General features: G+C 42.7%; 1 long non-coding RNA gene across 2 annotated transcripts; it reads right to left on the minus strand.

Annotated features, from left to right (window-relative positions):
- Window positions 1-15,689: 15,689 nt before the first annotated feature.
- Window positions 15,690-18,007, minus strand: LOC136505415 (uncharacterized). 2 transcript variants are annotated; one of them, XR_010771197.1, is made up of 4 exons: window positions 17,307-18,007; window positions 16,586-16,729; window positions 16,096-16,157; window positions 15,690-15,966 (listed from the first exon to the last, which is right to left on the minus strand). It is a non-coding gene; the product is annotated as an uncharacterized lncRNA (long non-coding RNA). The 2 variants fall into 2 exon arrangements; XR_010771196.1 differs by having other exon boundaries at window positions 16,586-18,007.

Genomic DNA, 18,007 nt, shown 5'->3' on the forward strand with positions numbered 1-18,007 from the left:
GTACACAAGGTTTTATTAACACAATTGAGTGGTGCTAATAAGGAACACCTCACTTGTCATTCCTTTAAAAGTTGGGATGTTGTTGATGTTTTGAGGATATAGACAACTTCGCGTTCTCTTCGTTCTTTTTATTCATTTGACGTGACCATTAGTGACATATTTAAAACTACATGCATGCATGTTGGCATTATGAAACTGTTGCATTTGTCTTTATAAACGCTGCCATAAAAGTACAGAATCATACGAAAACGTAGCGGGCACACTTACTTGTCCAAGTCTACAAAGTCAGCACTAACCAAGCGCGTGTTCAGTTCCACCCCAAAATCCCAAAAAGTGCTACAGTACATATCACATCGAATGTTTGCGGTCCATGCATAGAGCATTAAATGTAGACGAAAAAAAACTAATTGCACAGTTTGGTGGAAAATTGCGAGACGAACGTTTTGAGCCTAATTAGTCTATGTTTGAACACTAATTGCCAAATAAAAACGAAAGTGCTACACTAGCCCAAAATTCCAACTTTATGGAACTAAACACGCTCCCAATATAAAAAGGACGACATCGAGATCACATGCAGAATTGAAAACAATATATATAGCGTGCATGGTCATGTATTCTCGAGTACGAAATCTCCACGGCAAGAAGAGAATAGCCTTATATTATATATATGCATGCACCAAAGACATCTCCATCATCACAAGTCTGGGGCCACTACAGAGAACATTTCAAAACAAGCTACGGCTTGTTCGGGAGGCCGTATCGTATCGTGAATTATTTACTGCTGACTGGTTTGGTGTGAGAGAAAAATACTATTCCCAACTGAAAATTTACGATCATTTACGAGCAAGCGAACAGGCTGCTAGTAGTTGAGAGAACTAGTAGCAATCACCTAGCTAGCTGCCCTTCTTGATGAATCGAATGGCCAGGATGAGAGGCCACATAATGCCCCCCGGGCCCAGCCATGCAACGTGGCGCAGCTGGAGAGATGTGGCCCTGATTTCGCCGCATTTTGCTCATTGCCTTGCCCACTGGGGATCGGTCCGACTCAGCAATCCGCATCGGAATCTTGGTCCACGTCGTCCGAGTGTTTTGTGCTCAACAACAGTCAGCATTGCGCACTGGGATAATATTCAGGAATTTATGTACATCTATCAGGAATTCAGGATGAGCTCCCGCAAAGTGGTGCACGATGCAGAAAATTCTTCTCTTCTTTCTGGGCAAATAGCATATGGTGATATAGCTACAACACGTGTACCGCACGTGAAGTTTAGGACAGGACATGTTCCATCCATTTCAAATAGTAGGTCGTTTAACGTATTTTTCTATAAAATTTGATCAAAATTAAATAAGTTTACTTATGAAAGAGTAAACTAAAACATGGTAAGTTGTAGGCCGTGAAAAAGCTGATGTTCGGCTAGTATTAAAGTTGGCTGATAAGCCGACTGAAGCTGATTTGTTGTGAGAGAAAAATACTGTAGATTCTAGCTGATAAGCCGGCTGATAAGTTTAAGCGAACAGGCCTGAGTTGTGAGCTATGAAAAAACTAATATGAACTCTGAAAAAGTTGTAAGCTGTTTGGTTAAAAATAACTATGAAACTTGTCTCCTTCTCTTTATCTCACTTGATACAACCATAAAGCATCTCTATATTTTCACTCATTTGGAACAACAGAAAGCTAAAAGCCAAAAACAGAATCCAAGGTGCTACGGAAATTATACTATGTCAAAGCAGCTTCTTCTATTAAAAAAATAGCTTATGGTTATACCTGTTTAATTGGCGTTCTGCTTTTTAGCAAAAAAAAAAGAAAAGAAAAGTTGAACCAAACTAGCCCGAGTCTTCAATGAAGGGGAATGATGAACGTTTCCTTGATGCTTCAGGTGTCCTAAGATAAAGAGAGTTTGCCTTATGTGTTTACGAATTTTAGTCTGCAATACGACTGTAAATAAGTACTGTGTTTACATTTTACAATCATTCGAAGATGATGTTCTCTGTTTTTTTCCTTCTCAAAAAAACATACAAATCTAGGTAGGTAGGATTCAGAAGTGTGGATACGCTAGAATGCAGTCCATTGGATGAAATCAGTCGTAGTAATCAAACAGACAGCAAAGTGCAGTCAACACCGGCGTTGCAATTCTGCCCATAGCATGCATCAAGAAAGAAAAAGCTTCTTTATCACTATCAGGGTGGTCGGCTAGATGATACAGTCATGCTGGTGTCGTGTCATTCTACAGCTTGGTTGATCCGGCTGGGCTTGCTCAAAGCCAGTCCCCGTCACGGCGAGTCATTATCAGTCCAGATCAGCTAGCGCGTTTCGCTTTGAGGTCTTGGTTTATCGATCAGTAATTCAGTTGCATTTTGCAGCTGGATAATACGGCGGAAAGCACTCACTTTATCAGCTCAACAGTCAGCACTCCAAATTGGAGAGCCTTTTTCGGAATCGAACAACATAAAGTCCCTTTTTGTTCTCAGACAAGTAGGAATTCAGTTTAAAAGCATATGACACCTGCACAATCTGTTAGATTAATTTGGGCCGGGCCCAAATTATTTATTCTAATTAATCAAATAAACTTCAAAGGCCCACAATTATTGTTAAGTGGAAAAGTGATTAGTACCACATGGAAAATTCACTAAAAAGGTTCTCAACTTAAATAGTGAGTCTTAGGACTCTCACATAGACAAGTTGAGAGGGAGAACCGGGAGGCCACACGTGCGCGCCGCCGCCGCCAAGCCGCGCCGCCTGCGCGCGACGCGCCGAGGCCGTGGCCTCCCAACGTCCAACCTCCCTGTCCAGGTTCATTCCCCCGACAGGGCCTAACGGACAGATGGGGAACGGCGCGGCTATATGGGGGGGCGCCCCTGTCCGGCAGGGGACAGACCCGACTCTTCCTCTTCCTCCTCTCCGCAACATCTGAGCGCTGAGCTGTTCGTCTGTATCTCCGACCGGAGTTCTCTGCGCGCACAGGGAGCTTCGGTAGCAGGCCTCCGGAACTCCCCCCGTCAAGCGTACCTGCACGGGTAGGCGGGGAATCAAGTTTTTGGGGAGCGCCGGCTTCCCGGCGCGACTGCTGCCCCGTCTCCGCTTCTGCAGGTTCCTGTTCGGGGGCTTCTGCTTCCTGACGGGAGAGTCCCGTGCTACTGCTCCCACACCGCACCTGCAGGAGTCTCCCGGCACGACCTCCTCTGCAACATGGTGGACACGAGGAGGACTGGTGGCCGCACCAACACCACCGATGGAGAAGATGGTGGCTCACTATCCGCGGGTACCGGCAGTCCCACCCTAGGGTATAAATCTAATCCCACTATTCTGTTAGCGTACTTGGTTGCTGCACTGTTAAATACTATCTGCAGTAATGGTGGTGGTACAGTATGGTTAGTGGTACTGTTACTATTGTTTAAGTCGTTTTTATGGATTAATATAAGTCGTAAATTGACCAAATGTTCAACAATTCAAAAACTTGATAGGTCTTTTTCGGCTGCTAGTTTTGCTACGTCACTAAAACCACCACCATTGAAAGATGATGGATCCAACTATAAAGTGTGGCGTGTCCGTTCCAAGCTGTGGTTCACTAGTATGCGTTGTGACCACGTGATCAAGGGAAAGCGCATTGAACCTCCTTTCTCTCACGAGGAGGAGATTAAGTTCAATGAGGCAGATAACTTGTTCAAGGGGGCTCTCATCAGCATATTAGCTGAAAGCATGGTGCAAGTGTACATGGATATGGACAATGGCAAGGACATGTGGGATGCACTTGAGGCCAAGTTCGGTGTTGCCGATGCTAGCACTGAGCTGTACATCATGGAGAAGTTCTATGACTACAAGATGGTCGATGACCGATCTGTAGTAGAGCAGGCTCATGAGATACAGATGCTGGCAAAGGAACTCCAGAACAATGAGTGTGAGTTGCCTGACAAGTTTGTGGCCGGCGGTATCATCGCTAAGCTTCCACCTACTTGGTCGAGCTTTGCCACTACTCTAAAGCACAGGAGGCAAGTGTTCAGTGTGACTGATCTCATTGCTACTCTTGGTGTGGAGGAGAATGCTAGGGCAAAGGACACTCATGGCAAGAAAGCGCATGAGGAAGGTTCTAGCGCCAATCTGGTGCAAAAGAAGAACTTTCATGCCGCACAGAGGAAGAAGAAAAACAAGCCTGCAGTCAAGCCTAAAGCTGCAACTTTTAAGAAGGGCAAGGAAAAAGAAAAGGGTCTTTGCTTTGTCTGCGGTGCATCTGACCATTGGGCAAAAGAGTGCCTAACCACAAGGACAAGCAGAAGAAGACCGCAAACATGGTTGTTAGCGAATCTGGAGGAACTGGGTACGGTAATCATCTACCTATAGTTTTTTCAGTTTGTCTCTCGCCTGAGTGGTGGGTTGACACGGGTGCTAACATTCATGTATGTTCTGATGTTTCTTTGTTTTCTTCTTATCAGGAACAAAGAGGTTGCTCCTTGCTGATGGGAAACGGTACGCATGCTGCTGTACTTGGTGTTGGTACGATCAATCTGAAGTTTACTTCGGGAAAGATCGTGCAGCTAAAGAACGTGCAGCATATCCCCTCTATCAAGAAGAATCTCGTTAGTGGGTCTCTATTGTGTAGAGACGGCTTTAGACTTGTGTTTGAGTCCAATAAATGTGTTGTATCCAAGTATGGAACCTTTGTTGGAAAAGGCTATGAAAGCGGAGGTTTGTTCCGCTTCTCTTTGATGGATTCTTGTGATAAAATTGTGAACCATGTGAGAAATGATGATGAGTCTAATGCTTGGCATTCCCGACTCTGTCACATCAATGTTGGTTGTATGACGCGCTTAGCTAGTTTAAAATTAATCCCTAAAATCGATCTGGTCAAAGGGTTTAAGTGCCATGCTTGTATTCAAGCGAAGCAACCTCGCAAGCCTCACAAGGCTGTGAAAGAGGCAAGAAATTTGGCACTGCTAGATCTCATTCATTCTGATCTGTGCGAGATGAATGGTGTACTGACCAAAGGAGGAAAGAAATATTTCATGACTCTTATTGATGATAGCACTAGATTTTGCTATGTGTACTTGCTAAAAACAAAGGATGAAGCAATGCATTATTTTAAAATCTATAAAGCTGAAGTAGAGAACCAATTGGAAAGAAAAATCAAACGGTTGAGGTCTGATCGTGGGGGAGAATACTTTTCACATGAGTTTGATTCATTCTACGAGGAACATGGAATTATTCATGAGAGGACACCTCCATACTCCCCCCAATCCAATGGGATTGCCGAACGAAAGAATCGCACTCTAACTGATTTGGTTAACGCCATGTTAGACACTACGGGACTTTCCAACGAATGGTGGGGTGAGACTATATTGATGGCATGTCATGTCATGAATAGAGTTCCTACAAAGAATAAAGAAGTAACACCATTCGAGGAATGAGAAAAGAAAAGGTTGACTCTCTCATACCTACGTACTTGGGGATGCTTGGCCAAGGTGAATGTGCCAATCGTCAAAAAGCGCAAACTTGGATCAAAAACTGTAGATTGTGTGTTCCTCGGTTACGCTTTACACAGCGTCGGCTATAGATTCCTAGTTGTAAGCTCTGGAGTACCTGACATGCGTGTCGGTGCAGTGATTGAGTCCAGAGATGCTACATTCTTTGAGAATGAATTTCCTATGAGAGGAAATGTACCTAACACATCTAGTCAAAAACCTGTTGATTCCCCCGTGGCGCCAACAGAACATCTTGAACAAACATGTGTTGAGAATCCTGAGGAGGATAATAGTGGAGCTACTCGAAAGAGTAAGAGACAGAGGACTGTAAAGTCTTTTGGTGATGATTTCACTATATACCTCGTGGATGACACTCCAAGCACCATTGCTGAGGCATTTTCCTCTCCCGACGCTGACTACTAGAAGGAAGTAGTGCGAAGTGAGATGGATTCAATTATGACCAATGGAACTTGGGAGATTGTTGATCGTCCTTATGGGTGCAAGCCTGTAGGATGTAAATGGGTGTTCAAGAAAAAGCTTAGGCCTGATGGTACGATTGAAAAGTATAAGGCAAGGCTTGTGGCTAAGGGTTATACCCAGAAAGAAGGCGAGGACTTCTTTGATACTTATTCACCAGTGGCCTGATTGACCACAATCCGAGTACTGCTTGCCCTGGCTACGTCTCATGGTCTTTTCGTTCATCAGATGGATGTTAAGACGGCTTTCCTAAATGGAGAGCTAGATGAGGAGATCTACATGGATCAGCCTGATGGTTTCGTAGTAGAAGGTCAAGAAGGAAAGGTGTGTAAATTATTGAAGTCTTTGTATGGCCTAAAACAAGCACCTAAGCAATGGCATGAAAAGTTTGATAAAACTATGACATCTGCTGGCTTTGTTGCGAATGAAGCCGACAAATGTGTGTACTACCGCTATGGTGGGGGAGAAGGAGTAATCCTGTGCTTGTATGTGGATGACATACTAATCTTTGGGACAAGCCTCAATGTGATTAAGGAAGTCAAGGACTTTCTGTCAAAGAGCTTTGACATGAAGGATTTGGGAGTGGCTGATGTGATACTAAACATCAAACTACTAAGGGGAGAAAATGGTGGGGTAACACTTGTACAAACTCACTATGTGGAAAAGGTACTGAGTCGTTTTGGTTATAGTGACTGCAAGCATGTGTCCACTCCCTATGATCCAAGCATGATCCTGAGAAAGAACCAAAGAATAATGAGGGATCAGTTGAGATACTCCCAAATCATCGACTCGCTAATGTACTTGGCTAGTGCAACGAGGCCTGACATCTCATTTGCTGTGAGCAAATTAAGCCGGTTTGTTTCAAATCCGGGAGATGATCACTGGCGTGCTATTGAAAGAGTATTGCGCTATTTAAAGGGAACGTCGAGCTTTGGCATTCGCTATACTAGGTACCCAAAGGTACTCGAGGGCTATTGTGATGCAAACTGGATATCTGATGCTGATGAGTTAAAAGCCACAAGTGGATATACATTCACACTTGGAGGTGGCGCTGTTTCCTAGAAGTCTTGCAAGCAGACCATCTTAACGAGGTCAACAATGGAAGCAGAACTTGCAGCACTTGATACCGCAACTGTTGAGGCTGAATGGCTCCATGAGCTCCTTATGGATTTGCCGATGGTTGAAAAACCTGTGCCCGCAATTTCTATGAACTGTGATAATCAAACAGTAATTATCAAGATAAACAGTTCAAAGGACAACATGAAGACCACTAGGCATGTAAAGCGGCGGTTAAAATCTGTCAGAAAATTGAGAAACTCCGGAGTAATAGCATTGGACTATGTCCATACGTCTAAAAATTTGGCAGATCGATTTACTAAGGGACTATCGCGTAATGTGATAGATAGTGCATCGAGTGAGATGGGACTGAGACCCACATGAAGTTCTAACGTAGTGGCAACCTATCCTATGTGATCGGAGATCCCGTGAATTAGGATGGTGAAACAAGCTATGGGTAGACTGAGGGAAGAGACCCTTTTAATAAAGGTCAATCTCTTGAGTAATGCACTTCTCTTCCTATCTGTATGGCAGGTTGGTAAATACCTCAATGTGATCCGAGTGGCTTAATGAGAAGCAAAGATGTCGGCCTACAGGACATCTTAAAGGAACATACCTATGTGAGTTCGATTGCTAGTCACAATCTATGAGATTTGGGTGATCTCTAGATACTCATGAATAGGCCAGGAGTATGACTTATATGCTCCAACCAGAGGGGATGCTATAGGCAGCCTAGTATCAGTAAAGGAATCGAGTGAGCCTCACTTTGCACAAAACTGTCAATTCAAGGCATAGTCCATTGGTCAGTTGTAAATGAGTGTAAACTCCTTTTCTAGATGGATGTTCAACTTAACAGTCTCCATCGAAACACTGGTATATCAAACAAGCTCAGAACTGAAGTCATTAACTGTGGACTTTTGAAGTTTGGTGGGGATTGTTAGATTAATTTGGGCCAGGCCTAAATTATTTATTCTAATTAATCAAATAAACTTCAAAGGCCCACAATTATTGTTAAGTGGAAAAGTGATTAGTACCACATGGGAAATTCACTAAAAAGGTTCTCAACTTAAATAGTGAGTCTTAGGACTCTCACATAGACAAGTTGAGAGGGAGAACCGGGAGGCCACACGCGCACGCCGCCGCCGCCGAGCCGAGCCGAGTCGAGCCGCGCCGCCCGCCCGCGCGACGAGCCGGGCCGGGCCGGGCCGAGGCCGTGGGCGTGGGGCGTGGGCCGTGGCCTGGTTTGGTTTGGCCTGGTTTTATCGCTTGGCCCAACCGAAACCCTAGCCGCCGCAGCTAACTCCCAACGCCCAACCACCCTGTCCAGGTTCATTCCCCCGACAGGGCCTAACGGACAGATGGGGAATGGCGCGGCTATATGGGGGGCGCCCCTGTCCGGCAGGGGACAGACCCGACTCTTCCTCTTCCTCCTCTCCGCAACATCTGAGCGCTGAGCTATTCGTCTGTATCTCCGACCGAAGTTCCCTGCGCGCACAGGGAGCTTCGGTAACAGGCCTTCGGAACTCCTCCCGTCAAGCGTACCGGCACGGGTAGGCGGGGAATCAAGTTTTTGGGGAGCGCCGGCTTCCCGGCGCGACTGCTGCCCCGTCTCCGCTTCTGCAGGTTCCTGTTCGGGGGCTTCTGCTTCCTGACGGGAGAGTCCCGTACTACTGCTCCCACACCGCACCTGCAGGAGCTTCCCGTGCCACTGCTCCCACACCGCACCTGCAGGAGTCTCCCGGCGCGACCTCCTCTGCAACATGGTGGACACGAGGAGGACTGGTGGCCGCACCAACACCACCGATGGAGAAGATGGTGGCTCACTGTCCGCGGGTACCGGCAGTCCCACCCTAGGGTATAAATCTAATCCCACTATTCTGTTAGCGTACTTGGTTGCTGCACTGTTAAATACTATCTGCAGTAATGGTGGTGGTACAATATGGTTAGTGGTACTGTTACTATTGTTTAAGTCGTTTTTATGGATTAATATAAGTCGTAAATTGACCAAATGTTCAACACAATCTTGGGGTAAATTTTATTGGGAGTTGATTCATGTCCTCTTCCTCGAAGAGTATATAAGGCCTAATATTTATTTGTTTTTTTTAAAAGATGAAGTCTATGCCTATCAAGGTCATACTAGTTGGCGCATATTCCATTGTCAATATTTTAATGCAAGCTGCCATTTTTATTCAGTAGCACTACGGCTAACATGCTTGTAAAGATAAACAAACAGCAAAAATAAGCGATCCACATTGCCACTCTTTGTCAAGGCATGCATTATATTGTATGGAAGTAATGCAACAAAAGGTTTACTCAAGATGGTTGTTATATATTTTTTTCTCTCCTCCATCTGTGGTCTGCCTTGTTCCTTCAGAGTACACGAGACATGAGATGGGAAGGGAAGGCTTGTCTCTAGCATAACATGCAGGTCGGTTAGGGCACGTGCGACCCTTAGATGACTGTTGTCTCTGTAGTGCCACACGAATACTCTACATTTTTGTCCAACGTGTGTAGGATGAAGGCCCCGTTTGGGTCCCCCCGGGTACCTATTGGTGTGTTAGCCAGAAGAATCTACTAATAATCAATTGTTAGCTGAGTGATAGATAATATATTAGTTGATTTATTAGTCAAGGGTCCTCGGCTAATTTTTAGTAGCTCACTATTAGTTGCACGGATCCAAAGAAGTCCTAAATGATAAGAGAGAGCACTATGATTTGTTCTCACAAAGAACAAAAGTTCCATGTCACAATGAAACCAAGCAAAATTTTGCACCAAAACCAGGCAGGAAACAACTACTCCAATGCACATCTTTCTTTTAGAGTTTCTTTTCTAAAAAATCGTTTGAATTTCACAGATTTTCGAGCATTTTGAATACAAATTTACAATAATATGATATAACCGACATGTTTTCAAACTAAAATAATTTAGTTTTCAAGGTCGGACCAAATCTTGTCATAAATGACACATTTTTGTATAAGTGAGCACATGAGTTGGATTTCGTGTCCTGTCCTGTACTACTCTTTTCTATTTCCTCATCGATAATGTGCCAAGTCATAGGCAATGTATTTATTCATTTATTGTGTCCGTTATTACTCCCACTATAAGTCACATCTGTGTTACTCTCCCCCCTTTTTTTGACAACATGTTACTCTCCTCCTTGATTAATGCTCACTTCTAAGCCTTGTGAAAATTTAAAGAGAAAAAAAAAGAAAAAAAGGAACTTCCCAACTTGCACCATGAATTCTGCTGAAATTCAGAGCATAGGAAAAAAAAAATCAAAGAACGCCTTGTCTGAATGTAGTCGAATTCACATCAATCCACATATGCTGAGGTAGATTGGAGTGGAACTTGAATTAAATTCTACCCCAACACATGTGAATTGAGGTGAATCTAACAACATCCAAACAAGACCTAAAGAAGTAAAAAAAATCAATCAATTTGGCACTCAACATTAGTAATTGCTCCATGTGCAGGCGGTTAGTAAAGTAATGATTAGTTTAGATTCTGGAATTACTTTCTCCAATCGAAGGATTCTGGATTTATTTGACCAGAAGTAGGCGGCCAATCTAAAGTACTCCCTCCTTCTCAAAAGAATGCAATTCTGGAACAGTGTTATGTTTTAGTATATTAAGTTTGATCGATTATAGATAAAAAAATATAAATATTTATAGACATCGTTCGTTTCGCTGAAAAAACAAGCCAAAATACTATTCCGGCTAATTTGTTGCGAGAGAAAAATACTATTTCGACTGAAAAACAAGCTGAAAAAACGGATTATAAGAGAAACGAAGAGCCATAATATAAAATAAATACTATTAAATTAATTACGAAATATATTTTCATAATAAATTAATTTGAAATCCTAAATTTATATACTATTTACTAAAAATTTAGTTCCATTTTAGGGGACAGAAGTAGTAGTACATACTCCGTAACCAGTTACCCGCATCATGTCGCCCCCTCCCCCCCAGCTGGCAAAAAAGATGAAGCAGATAGGATAATCCCATTGACGCGGCACTGATATGTGACATGGTGTGGCCATCTACGATTGCTGACACATGTACAGGGTATTCGACATTGACACAGTTCGCGAAAAGTTTTCCCAAAAATCGAATCTTACGATACGTGCATAGAACATTAAATGTAGACGAAAAAAAATTAATTGCATAGTTTGATTGGAAATTGCGAGACGAACGTTTTGAGTCTAATTAGTCCATGATGGAATACTAATTGTCAAATAAAAACGAAAGTGGTATAGTAGTCAAATTTCATACTTTTCGCATACTAAACACGGGCTGACCGTGACTCCATGTTATAATAACAACAGCACGGGGACAAAAAAAAAACCGCATGCCAGTCAACCTGATGCCTGACGTGACACGAAAACGAAACCGACTCTTCAGACTCGTCGTGAAGTTGCAGAGTAATCACGTAGTACTAGCAGATATCACGATGCACATATTGCATCAGCAAACGATCGAGATTGCCCGGCGACGGCGAGAGATCGTCTACCGAGACACTCCAATGCCGACGCCAGGTCACTGGCACAGCATGGCTTGTTTATAGTAGCAGCAGCATCCGTCCAGCCATCTCGGGATTGCAACACCAACACGTGCTTCTTTTTCTTCTTAAAAAAGGATGGATCACTATTCATTACCACGTAAATAATAAATAAACTAGTTGAGTGCCCATGCATTGTTACGGGTATACAAAAGATTGCATGAGTAGAAATCTTATGTCATCACAAATAAATACCATGATAATTCGAGTTTAAACATGTTTTGTACAGTTATATAAAAAGATACTTTAACAGTGATGTTTGCAACATTCTGTTTGTAACCAATTCTCACTATTACATGAGTCTTCATAAATCATGAATAATTAGAGCACATAATAGAAATCATAACTGTTACCAAAAAAACTATATTTTGAGTGTGACGTTCACAACATTCTATTTGCAGCCAATCCTCACGATTGCATTACATGGATCTTCATGTATTAAGAATAGTTAGCACATAATAGAACTCTTAGCTGTAAACCCTATTGATTACACACTGAATACGGTAACCTCACCTGAACCATAGTCCTGGGCCCGGTGAGCTGGAAGGGTGGCAGAGTGGGGCTCAACGACGTTCACCCTCCCTCCCTACCAGCGGTCTGTTCGCTTGGTCGTAAACGATCATAAATTATAAGTTAGAATAATATTTTTCTCTCACACCAAATCAACCAGTAGTAATAATCCACGATCGTTTCAGCCGAAACGAACAGGCTGCAGATCTCCATGAGCACCATGTCATCAACATCAACCTAGGAGCATAAGATGGGGAGGTCGATGAAATCCACGGGCTTACATCCTTCAGCAGGCACACTGTGAAGCGAAACCCAAGCCTTAGTGGCTTCCTCAACAACATAGACTTAGACAAGCCTTAGTGGCGAGCTGAACCACGGGATAAATCGGTGTCTCACTTGTGTTCTTGTGATTTGCTTTGCAATATTTGTATTTGTAACGATTCTAGGGTTTGGTCCCGATCTACTCGTGTGTGCACTTTTTCCAACTTCCAAGTGGTGAAACAGGTTCAATACTACCCCAGAAACATCAGGAATTTACTCGATCTAATTTTTGTTGGGTAGATTTTAAACTATTATCTCGGGTGTCAGCTAGAGCAGCATTGCTGCTCTTTCCGCTCAAAGAGCAGCAGTGTTGTGTGCAGAGCAGCACTGCTGCGTAGAGTTCTCACATTTGTTTGAGCTGAAATTTTATAGGACTATTCAACCCCCTTCTAGGCCTCCTAGCGATCCTACAATAATAAAGAGGCAAAATTTTAGACTATTTTTTGGTCCGTCTCCCTCTAATTACCAGATAATGGAGAGTTTTTTTTCGTTCAGCCATATATATATATATATATATATATATATATATATATATATATACCCATACTCATATATATTTAAACATATAAGGCTTTTTTTAAGGTAATCTGAATAGAAATCATAATCCAAATATAGTCCTTTATCTGAGTAGTGAATAGAATCCTAATCCAAATAGGAAAGAATATATCTATTTCTCTTGTCTTCTATATTTATTTTCTTTCCTGTTTCTTTCAAAAAATGCTCAGGCTTCTCTGTTTTTCTGCCTTAGACACTGTCCGTGACGAACCGCCCATATTTTTGTCCGTCTGTCTCTAACTACCAGATAATGAAGAGTTTTTTTTTCCATCCAGACCTATATATATAACCCGTGCTCATATGTATTTAAACATATAAGGCTTTTTTTAAGGTAATCTGGATAGGAATCCTAATCCAAATAGAACTTCATTAAATTACTTGTGTGTTATTGCTCTAGATCGGCTTTTTAACAAAAATTGCTGGATGAAATGTTTCTACCCTAAGTAAATTCACTGGTATGTAGGGTATTCTTAATTGCATTTGTTGATTCTTTGATGTTATAATAGGAAGTAGAAGTGAAAGGGTGCGCCCCGGACCTTTCATGCGCTATGTCATAGATGTAATTGATTACTTAAGTAGAATAAAATATATTGACTCAAGATTATTTAGTACGTTTTTTAGCATAATGTTGAGTGCAATAAAAATGTAATGATGTAAATAAAAAAGTTATAGCTTTAAAGACAAAACAACACATACATGTAACGCTATATCTTTTCTCCCGTAGCAACGCAAGTACATTTTTGCTAGTATAGACTAATTACGAAACTAAATACATAGATTAAGACTAATTTGCGAGACGAATTTTTTAAGCTTAATTAGTTCATAATTTGACAATGTGGTGCTACCTTAAACATGTGCTAATGACGAATTAATTAGGTTTAATAAATTCGTCTCGTGGATTACCGATGACTCATGTAATTTATTTTATTATTACTCCAAACACTCCATGTGACATTCAATAAAACTTTAGCCCCCTGGATTTAATACTGCTACCAGCTCTGCCGCTAGCTATCATCGTTCTTTCATCAGCTCATCAGCAGAACGAACAGAGCTGCACCAACATCTATTTTTCCTCTGTAGTCTGTAGTACTCCGACACTAGCACATACATGTGGCAGAACGCAGAAGCAGGAGGTGCTGCTGCCCTGCTACGCCTCAGATCATGCCTGGAACTGGACATGTTTAGTTCAAAAACTTTTCTTAAAAAGTGCTAAAGTAGTCATCACATCGAATCTTGCGATACATACATGGAGTATTAAATATAGACGAAAAAAAACTAATTGCACAGTTTGATTGGAAATCGCAAGACGAACGTTTTGAGCCTAATTAGTCCATGATTAAATACTAATTATCAAATAAAAACAAAAATACTACAGTAGCCAAATTCCCAAATTTCACCCAACTAAACACAGCCGGAGAGCTATCTCTGCAGCGATCAGTTTTGCCGGCCACTGTGGCGAGTCGAGTCACAGACTTATCTGCGAACTGCATGCAGTTGCTCTGCTTCTTGCTCTCCGCAGTGGGAGGGTCGAAGCCGGTGCGATACAATAAATACTAAGATGGAACCCAGTTCTATACACTGTAGCCATGGTTTGATGAAGGACCGGCTCCTTCGTATGGAACCTGGGTCGAAGAAATAAAGAACTCTTTCCCGGCATTGCTGCTCGCGCAAAGGAGAGGAGGGTGCAGTTAATTTTGGGCCCACGTATGGACTTATGCTGGGTTCGATACATTGCTGATAGAAGAACATGTGACATCTAATCAATTGTGGGCTCCAGTTAAGACCCAAAGACGGGTTGACACACTGTGGACGCTCTAACATGCTGTATGAAGAACGTAAAACGAAATACAAAGGGGGTGCAAAACTTACTTCTTGCTACGTGAGTGGATGCAAGCATAGTGATCTATTGATGAAGATTTCTTGCTCAGCTAGACCAAAGCAAGGAAGGTGATTTTTGTGTGCTATGGACAGAAGAACATGGCTCCATGTTCAGGATAGGAATGTGTCATGACCTGTGCTATGGGCCGGTAATAGCAGTAGTTAGTGGGCTAAGTATTGTGGCCTGCGAGTCTTTTTCGTGTTGGGCTCGGCCCATGTACTAAAGTTATATATACATGTGTTGCCTGAGGACTGAGGAGGACATCAATCTATGGAATGAACTAAATCAATTATCCCCAAACTCCTCTATCTTCTTCTCCTTCCTCGTTCTTCCTTTGTGCCGGCGCTGCCGAGCTGATCCACCGTGCGTGACGCCGGTGAACACCTCTCTATCTCTCCAAGGAACGTAACATTTGGTTATCAGAGCTGGTTCGATTGTGGGAATCTCAGAGTTGGAAGTGAAATTGGGAGAAGAATGAAGGAAACGTTGCCGTGGTGTGTGTAAAAGCTTTAGGGCTACTTTGGAAACAGGGGCCGATTTGCCCAGGGCACGGACCCCCTACGGGGAATTAATTGGATAATCGTTTCCCTGGAAGCCATTCCTCCATTCTTCCCCCAATTTATGTCGTTGTTTGGAAGCACAGTCCGGGTTGCAGAATTGCAGGTTTGACAAGGCAGCTCGCGGTTGGGGCAGCCTGCACTCGTAATGTCAACCTATAGAACTTGCATGTTTATTATGGCTATTGACTATGAGCTTTGCTTATTCTAAGCCTGTAATGTAAATTGCACAATGTTTTGAATTCCAAAATAAACACATTCAACACACAGTCCGTGGAAATATTCTGAAAACAAAAGACAAAGAAACAAAAATATGTTATACTTTAAAATATATTTCGTTAATCAAATCATACATTCTGTAAGGCACAAACGTGCTAGCTATTAAATAGCTCCCCAATAAACTGATGAGCGACATCTCAGCTGAATTTATGCACCTTAGGTGCTAATTTAGTACTAATGAACTTAAGAATGAACCACAAACTTTAGTAATTTCTAAACAAATTTAGAAGTTATTTTCAACAATTCAATGTGTCTTTAGCTTTCATGTCGACCTCTAGTTTCAAATAATACCAAGTCGCTGGCCTTCAGGTACGCCGTCTGTTCCAAACTAAGAAATTGTTAGTAAAAGGCAGACAAATTGACAGACTAAAAGTATGGACATCTGGTGCCACCTCAAAACTTAATTAGCCTAGAAAGGATAGACTTGTGTATCAACAACAAACTCACCAGCACTGGATCATCGTGACCACATCTTACATTGCAGTTTCTAATCGCACGAGGCTTTAGATCTGGTATTTGAGAGCAATCAAATCAGGGAGAGAAGCAAGAACAAGAAATGTGCACCATCATTTACACTTTCAATTCCATATAAGCTGGTAACACAATTTCAATTCCAGATAAGTTGGCAATACCTAACAATGTGTGGTACTTATATTTTGTGGATACATCACCAATCAAGTTTAGTGACCATGGTTTCAAGGACAACAAAATATGCCGCTGACAGTTCAAAACATATGCATATATCATGCTTCAGGAGCTACACCAGAAATATCAACCAAGCAACAAACTCAGCCAAGTTGCCATATATACCAAAAGCATTATTGAAGTCTAAAACATTTAGGAACTTCTTGAAATTGTGAAACTTTTCAAACTCATAACGTAAAAAAAACTACTCAACTTAAGTCATAATAATAGTGCATTCAATAGTACACGCTACCTTAGGAAATGAAGCAACAAAACAAATAAGAGGGTATATGCTTGTAAACTCGATCAATGCTTGCAATCGAAGAAAGTTCTAAGATAAGACAAGCATCACACATATGTGTTGCCTCCGGGTCACTATCCCTCCTCTCAAGATTGGCTGCATAAAATCAGGAGTTCAGTTTCTTGTCAGATGTTGTACTGCATGGACAGAGGAGTTAGTAATGAATGAATAGAGTTCCGTTTTTGGTTCTGAAAGAAAAGCCATATCTGTGTCCAGATTCATTGATGTAACCCATCGGACGTTCCTGAACAGCTACATATTCCTAAACTTCTTAAAAACACCAATTTCTTGCAGGTTAAACAGACACGAAAATCCAGGTTCTTGTGATAAACAACTATTTTCCAGAATCACTAACCATGATTTGCAACTAATCTGTTAGCTACTACTGAAATTTCGTCGACTAATTGGAATAGCCAGCCTAATTTCGTGCTACTACTGACCATGAATCAGTTAGACAAGAACCACAAATTTTGCAATACCTAGACTGCATACTTATGAGCATGAATAAAATTCACGAGGCAAATAGTTCTGATCGGGTAGACATATGAATAACAAATCTCGCAAAAATCACCGCACAATATGACAAGAAAAATAAGCAAGCATAAAAAGCCATCAGATACCAGATATCCCCATACTTTTCACAGCTTACCAAACAAGAACTGTGCATACTCACCGCGCTTCAGTTGAACTAGGCATGGAAATAGGTCGATGGCGCGGTGCTTAGCCAGAAGCAGGAGTAGGGAGGAGGATGCGGCAGCTCAGCGGCCCCAAGATCTACAAGATTTTGCCGTGCTGGAAGGACGAGGCTGAGGTGGAGGTGCTGCTCTGAGAGGTGGATCTTGTGGCGGCAGTGAAATGGCCGCGATTCGCGAGAGATGAATCGCCGGCCACCGGGAGATGCACGCCAGCAGCGATGCGCCGGCCATCAGCTGCCGGGGGTGATGGCGGCATCGGCGGCGGCCTCGCGAGCGACGGGGTCGGGGAACCGGAAATGCTCCCGGCCTCATGACTCGTGGAATTCTCCCGCATGGAAAACGAAGGGAAGCGGGCAGCAATTCCAGGTTTAGTGTGCTTCCAAACAACACTACAGATTACCTGGGAGAGATTGTCACGTGGTTTTCGGCCCCAGGGAAAACATAGGGAATCCGGCGGGATTTTTGGTTGCCAAAGTAGCCCTTAAAGTGAAAAACGTGGATGGAGCGAACGGACCGTCGGTCCGGTGGTGAGCTCTCAAGTTGGGAGGCCACCGGCGGGGGTCCGATCCCCCGTCTCGCACCGGGGATTTTCCCCAGAGAGGGGACCGGGCGTGAGCGCGTGTGTGTGGTGTGGTGTGTGAGTGCGTGTGTTGTGCCGCGGTAGGCGTGTTCCGATACC

Source organism: Miscanthus floridulus, chromosome 14 (genome assembly GCF_019320115.1).
Source record: "Miscanthus floridulus cultivar M001 chromosome 14, ASM1932011v1, whole genome shotgun sequence".
In the NCBI taxonomy this organism is placed as follows: Eukaryota; Viridiplantae; Streptophyta; class Magnoliopsida; order Poales; family Poaceae; genus Miscanthus; species Miscanthus floridulus.